Source organism: Chiloscyllium punctatum, chromosome 35, assembly GCF_047496795.1.
Source record: "Chiloscyllium punctatum isolate Juve2018m chromosome 35, sChiPun1.3, whole genome shotgun sequence".
In the NCBI taxonomy this organism is placed as follows: Eukaryota; Metazoa; Chordata; class Chondrichthyes; order Orectolobiformes; family Hemiscylliidae; genus Chiloscyllium; species Chiloscyllium punctatum.
Window position 1 is genome coordinate 26537395 of NC_092773.1, and position 8245 is coordinate 26545639.

The window sequence follows — 8245 nt, forward strand, 5'->3', positions numbered from 1 at the left end:
ACTCAATTATATCAAACTGCTCCGATGTCTCAAATGATGAAACTGGACAGAACACATGGCACCAGCCCCGGTATCATAGAACGAAACGGGAAACACAGTCCTGTCGACCTGAAGAGACCTCCTTCCAAACATCTGAGAGCTTGTGACAACATTTACAGAGCTTTCCCACAGATTTCACAGAAACATTGAGAAATGGGTAGGTCATTGAACACACTGAGCCTAACCCGTGATAGTTCATGGCCGAAAACCACCTCAATGCACTTTTCCCATACAATGTCCACATCCGTGAATGTGATTGACGTTGCCGAAATATAAAATGAGAAATGCAGTCATCCCTTCGGTCCATAGAGTTTTCTACGTAGTCCAATACTATGATATCTCACCCTCTCTCTCCATAACGTCCTGCTGCAATCTCTCTATCCCTTTAGTAACTAGAAATACATATTTAAGTTTAGTGCCTTGGCTTCCACAACCTTATGTGGGAATGAATTCCCCAGGTTCAACTGTCTCTGATTGCAGACTTTTTGTTCTTATCTCAATGCAGAGTCTCCTGCCTGTACCTCATACTGTGGGCCCTTGTTTCAGACGTCCCAGCCAGGGGCAATTATCATCCCTGCTTCAAATCTGTTTCACCCTGTCATTGCTTTATATATTGCACTGAGATATAAACTAATTTTCCCAAATCACATGGAATAAATTCCCAGTCGACACAAGCTCTGCTCAAACAGCAAGCCTGTCAGCCCAGATATCAGTCTGTCCACCCTTCGCCACTCTCTCTCAGTGTTGGGTTTGTCCTTTATTCGGTAAGGAAACTAAAAACTGCACACAATAATGCACAATGTTCGAAATTACTTCTCTCCTAACCCCTATACAGCTACATAAAGGCACCTCACTGAAATGCAGATCAACACCCAGGTAAATAGTGCTGTGAAGAAGGCATATGGCGTACTGGGCTTTATTGGTAGAGGAATTGAGTTCCGGAGTCCTGAGGTCATGTTGCAGTTGTATAAGACTCTGGTGTGGTCTTATCTGGAGTATTGTATGCCGTTTTGGTCGCCATACTATAGGAACGATGTGGAAGCACTGGAACGAGTGCAGAGGAGCTTTACCAGGATGTTGCCTGATGTAGGAAGATCGTATGAGGAAAGGCTGAGGCACTTGGGGCTGTTCTCATTGGAGAAAAAAAGGTTTAGGGGAGATTTGATAGAGGTGTACAAGATTATTAGGGGTTTAGATAGGGTTGACAGTTAGAACCTTTTTCCGCATATGGAGTCAGCTGTTACTAGGGGACACAGCTTTAAATTAAGGGGAGGTTGGTATAGGACAGATGTTAGGGGTTATTTTTTACTCAACGGGTTGTGAGTTCATGGAATGCCCTGCCAGTATCAGTGGTGGACTCTCCCTCTTTATGATCATTTAAGCGGGCATTCGATAAGCATATAGAGGTTATTGGGCTAGTGTAGGTTAGGTAGGCTTCGGTCGGTGCAACATCGAGGACCGAAGGGCCTGTACTGCGCTGTATTTTTCTATGTTCTATGTTCTATGTTCTATAACACATCATTTGTCTTCCGAATTGTTTTCTGCTCTTACAATATTGCTTATTATTTGAGCAGAGTTTGGGTCGACTGGGATTGTATTCATTTTCAATGTAACAGTTACCCACATGGTGGGTCGGTGCACACTGGGCAGAGTGCCAAAGCCATTCCCAGTATTGACTTCTGGCTTCAGGCCTGCGCAAATGGAAACAGAAAGAAGGAGTTCCACATTTCCCAAACATTCCCTTTCAAATGGTAGGCTGCCACAGTCTATTTCCCCGTACAGCGCATAACCCACATTGCTATCCATCTGCCACGTATATGCCCATCACTGCACTTGTCTCAAACATCTTGTAACTTTCTTTCGTCCTTCTCACCCACTTACAATCTGACATCAGTCAGTGCTGTCAGCAGCTTGGGATATGTTGGCATTTGATTTCCACAATCAAATGTTTGACGTGTTGGGAAAAGCTGGTCAAACCAAAGTCCTCTTCTCATCTGTGTCTCGATTAACAAAGATTGTGCCGACAATCTCATGTGACTTCTGAACTGACCTATTAACGTGTCCCACTTTCTGGGACGGATGGAGAAGCAACCCCTGAGCTTTCTAGTTTACTGCCATTCATTGAGCACACCGCTGTCTGTTTCCTTCTTCCAAAGTGAATCAACTCATGTTTATCAGGGTTACATTCCATCTGGTATTGACCTGCCCATCTGACCATGCTACCTATATCTTCCTGTCACACAGTGCCTTAGTCCTCACTGCCAACCAGACAGTCAATAGCGGTGAATACAACTGCTTAGCTAAGTGTGACTGGCACAGATATCAAGGTAGAATTTAACTGAGCATGACATCAAGGAGCCAGAGAAAAATTACACTTAATGAGAATTGGTTGTGACCTTTCCACTGTTGGAGTCATTCATGGCACAAGGGAATATGTTTATTATCGGTCAGCATCAATCATCTCAGTCGTTGGACATCGCTGCAGGAGATCGTCAGAGTTGTTTCATCAGCCCAGGCATATCTAGTTTGTTGTTGGGGAATCCCTGCAGTGTGGAAGCAGGCAATTCAGACCACTAAGTAAACACTGATCAGAAGTGAAGATCACGCAATGTTCAGAATAATTTTTCACCACCCAGCTCCTGATTCAGTCTGTTTCCATGTGCACGAAATCCTGGACACCATTCACGCTTGTGCTGTTTAAGTGTCGGTAACATTTAGCTAACAGCATTGCACATATTCACAGTAAACGGCGGAGTTCATTCAGTACCTCAATCATGGTTCACAAGAATATGAAGAAATCATTCAGCGCATCAAAACTATTGGACAAGAAAAGGAACGGCCTATTCAATCCCTCATGTCTATTACACTCGAAGAAAAGAAGTCTGCTCAGCCCCACAAATCATGTACACTGGATTTGAAAAAGACCATTTCACATCTGGGGTCACTGACAAAGGAACTCGAGAAGATCATTCAGCGTCACAAGTCAGTACATCAGGAACAGGAAGTTTTTAGGTATGCTCCAATTTCACCAACAAATGGAGCAGGGACTGCACAGATGGACTGTTTCATGTTGCTCACCGTGGCTTCGTTAATACGTGCAATGTTGGCGTTTCATTTGCAGTTACAATTATTTGCTGCCTCCTCTGAATTCTGTTTGTGACGTTTAACTGAGGACACCCAGGTTCATTTCAACAACAGCATTTCCCAACCTCTCACCATGTAATAAACACAAACGAGATTTCTAAAGTTTGTTGCTAATGTCGGAATATTTTTATACCTTGCGAACAGGTATTTGCCAAAGCACAGATCCTTCTGATATCCCAAAAGCCTGTTATCTGGAGAAAAAACATCTAGTTCTCTATTCATTTTGCCCATTACCCTTTTTTTTATCCATTCTGTATATATTCCATCCCAAAATATGCATGGACGTTAACATTCTCCACTCACCTGTATTCAACCATATCAAACTTCTGAAAATTTAGATACTTCACTCCCACTGGTCCTCTGTTGTCGATGGGAATTCACCACAAACTCCAGCAGGTTTATCAAAGAACATTTCCCTTTACTGAATCACAGCCAAATCTTGCAAATCATAGCGTTATTGTCCCATTGCTCATAAAATGTTCCAATCTGTTTCTCACAACTGACATCAAGCGATTTAGATTTCTGTTTTCCTTCCTTGTCCTGTTATAAAAATCTGGGTTTACAATAGCTGCTTTCCAGGGTGCGAGTTCCTTTCCAGTATCTAACAAGCTTTGAGGAATAATTCCTTCACTAGTTCTATCGCCTAATCCTCAATACTATGGAATTCGGCGCCTCCGATGCAGCAGCTTACCAAGCTTCAATTCCATGAGATTTTCAAAACATACTCTTCCATAATTTTAATTTCCTGCAGTTCCTCATTTTTATCATTTCTCCAATTCGCTCGATTTTTCGAGAAGTTACCATCTGTCCCTTCCTTGGGGGGAGATAGAATCAAGATATTTAGCTTAGTGGGTAGATGGTTTGTCTCAGCTCGTGAATACATCCAGGCACTGTACTTTGGAAATGATGGATATGTTACCCACTCTTACCTTGAAAGTTTCAAAGTGGAATGGGTCCAGCTCAGAAAAATGTTCCTGGGAATCTCAAGGAAAAAAACAACAGTGCCTATTCGCTACCTGTGTAGAGAGCTTGCCCCTTCTGTGTAGTCTCAGCTTAATTATGGACGCAGATGGGGCGGCACAGTGGCTCAGTTGTGCACACTGCAGCCTCACAGCTCTAGGGACCGGGTTCAATTCCAGTCTTGGGCAACTATCTACGTGGGGTTTGCACGTTCTCCCTATGCAGGTTTCCTGCGGGTGCTCTAGTTTCCTCCCACAGGCTAAATCTGTGCAGATTAGGTGAATTGGTGATGCTAATTTGACCATAACGTCAGGTGCATTAGTCAGAGGGAAATGGGTCTGGGTAGGTTGCTCTTCATAGGGTCGGTGCGGACTTCTTAGGCCAAAGGACCTGGGTCCACTCTGCAGGGAATCGAATCTATTCTCCTACTCTGTAAATACAGTGTCCATAGTGGGGTCACCAGATCCTTTGGTCTCCTTGAATTAACCCAGCAGTTGACAAGACAAATACGAAAACGCCATCCACAGAAATTCCACTGATTTTCCAAAGACAGGACCAGGTCAAATCCCCATAGACATGTTGCACATAGTCAGTGTTAATAATACTCCCTTCTCCTGAGTTTCCCTTCCTGGCTGAGAAAGCCATTCCATCTCCGAACTGTCCCACAGGAACTGTTCCTTTCTACAAAGAAGCAGTTCACAACATAACACCTCCTTCCTCTGTATCACAGCAACTGTAACGACAGTAACAATCTTGCCAATGGAGCTGTCACCAAATTCTGAGAAGATACAGAGAACGAGTTTAACTCACTTGAAAGAGCGACTTACCTCAATGGATGTGATGTTCAGGAATATAGGAAAAGCGAATATCTTCCGATTTTATATTCCTTGCAGTTCATCAACAGCAATTCGTTTGTGTATGTTTCCTCTTTCTCTCTCGCTCTCTCTCTCCCGCCGGCCATTTATCCATCTACTCAATTCAAACACACCCCTCCATGACCCCAGCCCCCTCCAACTCAACCATCCCTGATATCAACATATATAACATTATTTCCCAGTTGCTTGCAGTTCTGATGTAAAATCATTGGACATGAAACGCTATTTGCGTTTCTCGTGACAGAGGCTGCCATACTGGTTGGGATTCCCCAACATTTTTAGACGCTGAAAAAGTTATTTCAGATCTCTAGCATTGATAGTTCCATAGTTTTTTTTCACCTTTAATTTTGTTGTCGGCATCATTCGCAAAAAGAGCATTTGTCTTGATCCTAATTGCTCTTGACAGTGAGGCCATTTGCAAAGGCAATAGAGGCCAAACATACTGATGTGGATCTGAGGTCAGAATTAGTCCAGACTGGGAAATAATGGCAAGTTTCGTTTCCAAAGGTTATCAGTGAAATAATAAAAGAAATATCCTTGCTTTATGTTTGCCATGAGTGAAATTAGATTTCAGTCGAATTTTTGCCATTAGAATTTACGTTCTGATGTGGAGACCGATGTTGTACTGGGATGTCATTCAACACCAGGTCATAGTTTAACAGATTTATTTGTTAGCACTAGATTTCCGAGAGCTGCTCCTTCATCAGGTGGTTGTAGAAGAAGATCGTAAGACACAGAATTTATAGCAAAGGTGTATCGTGTGATGCAACTGAAATGATATATTGATAAATTTCTGGATTTTTTTTGTTAAATTTCTCACCTTTTAGAATACACATGTTGCGTTCAGTTATTTCATATGTATCCCAGGACGTATTCTTTAAACTTAGATTCTCAAGTGAACTTTAACACTGGGTGCCAAGCCAGTTCCGATAATGCCTTGAAGTGAAATGTGTCCCAAAGTTCAGACTGATTCTATTACTCAAAAAAAAAGTATTTACATGAACTTACATGGATTCATCAGCTGTGGTTATCGGCTGTGGTAGAATTTGAAACAATGCCGTTAAAGTGTGCCTCAGAATTGCACATTCATTGACATTATTATTCTGATGCAGGGCCCCTGTTGTGAAATAACTGGAGAGGGAAGGATAAGTTTGTAATCAAAATATTTGTAACTGCAAGTGTGGTCAGAAGAGAACTGGACCCGTAAAATCAGAAATGAACAAACGGGTAGATGCTAGCTAATTCATCAACAACACTGAGGCAGAGGTAGAGTCTGGAGATATTATGGAGGTGGTGGGGGCAGATCAATGACAGAGAGTATACAGAAAAATAAAACATTTCAGCGAGAAAGACAGACTCAAATTTCTGAACAGGCTTGTTCCTTCTAAGATGATTATGATTGAGGAGTTTGAAATGCAGTTTATATTTGCTAAATCTAAGTTACCGAAATAGGAATAACGTTCACCATCATTTATAGAATAGGCGAGATAGTCTTACCAGGAACATTAATAATAGCCAGCATGGGATAATAACCCAGCTGAATGGTCATCAGTACAGAATCTATCTGGAACTCGGACAAGGTCACATTCAGAGAAAGATAGTGAAGAGCCAAGGATAAACTACTGTCCGTTGTTGTAACATTCCAGTCTAATGTTCTCAGATTCTGATCCATTGTTGGAAGATTCCAGTCTATTTTTCTCTGATACACATAAATTTTTGTATCATTCCAATCTATTGTTCTCGCATTCTTATCCATTGTTGAAACATTCCATTCTAATGCTCTCAGCTTCTGATCAATTCTTGGTACATTCCGTTCTACTGTTCTAAGACCGTCTTCCTCTCTCTGTCTATGCAGCTGCTGACCCAATCGTGTTGAATATGACACTGCCCCTGATACTAACAGATAACATGTTGCAGGAAGCCCCTTATTTAAGAGATGAGGAAACCCTCCAGTGACACATTTAGAATACATAAACACTGACATCAATCACAGTCACTAAGTAAACTGCTCCTGTTAACCCCTTTCATGACAACCCTTATATATCACAAGAATACTTGGTCTGGGTGAAATGTTGACATCACGGACTATTCGATAAATGGCACATTTCCTATTGTAAATTTACATGTGAGGGAGAAAGATGACGTTTCTGTTCACGAGGTCTATAATTCCCTACAATGTAGACACCAACCCGCCGAAGCGCACCCACCCAGACGCCTGCATCGAACATATGGGCAATTTAGCGTTTTTTCACATTTTTGGACTGTGGGAGGAAACAGGAGCACCCAGAGGAAAACCACACTGACGCGGGGAGAATGTGCAAACTCCACACAGTCAGTTGCATGAGGTGGGAATTGAACCTGGGTCTGTTGCTCTGGGAGACAGCAGTGCTGACCACTGTGACACCATGCCGCCCACATTCCATGGCATTTTGGCAGAGTAGGAAGTGTTGGGCTACCGCGGCCGTCTACATCTGATCACCAGGCCTGCTGCATCCTTTTGTTTTATATCTTTATGTTTAACTTTAACATTTCACTCGATATCATTCAACGCCTTAGGAGGGCAGAGGTCTTTTTTAAGCGGCTCTACAATGGCCTAGCAGTGTAGATGCAGTCTGTTCCTTGTAGGCATGGTTGACCCCTCCTGGTCATGTGGAGTGGTGGTCTGCCTCAGTGGAAGGATGTTCAATTTCTAACAGAACCAGGATAATTCTCTTTGCCTTTCACAAAATATCGATTGGATGTCAGTTGGTTTGGAAGTCAGCAAACCTCTCCCGGCTTCTAAACACTCTCTGATATTTTTCTCCGAATTGTCTTTTGATGTTCTTTTTTTCCTGGACTGTGGAACTGCATGTGAGACAAACTGTTTTCTGATTTTGATTTTTGGTAATTGTGTGTTTATGGGATTGTATTTACCATATTGTTACTTACAACTCTTACGTTTGTTGCATCTTATGAAATGTTTGTATGAAATAGTGTTTTGCTTAATGTCTCATATTTTGACAAATCGCAACTGAAATACATCACCTTACATTTACTTTTAAAATATGAAAATGTTCGGGTGGAGGCTACCTTCTCCATGTATAGTGAGGGAGTCTGCTCGAGTTCATAACAAGCGGGACAAATATTCACATTTTAATGGGATAATTACTTCCTGCACAGTGTGCTGCAGAAATACAGGTTTGACAGCTGAATGATCCGGTTTGGAAGAGTGAGAGTTATATCAGAAG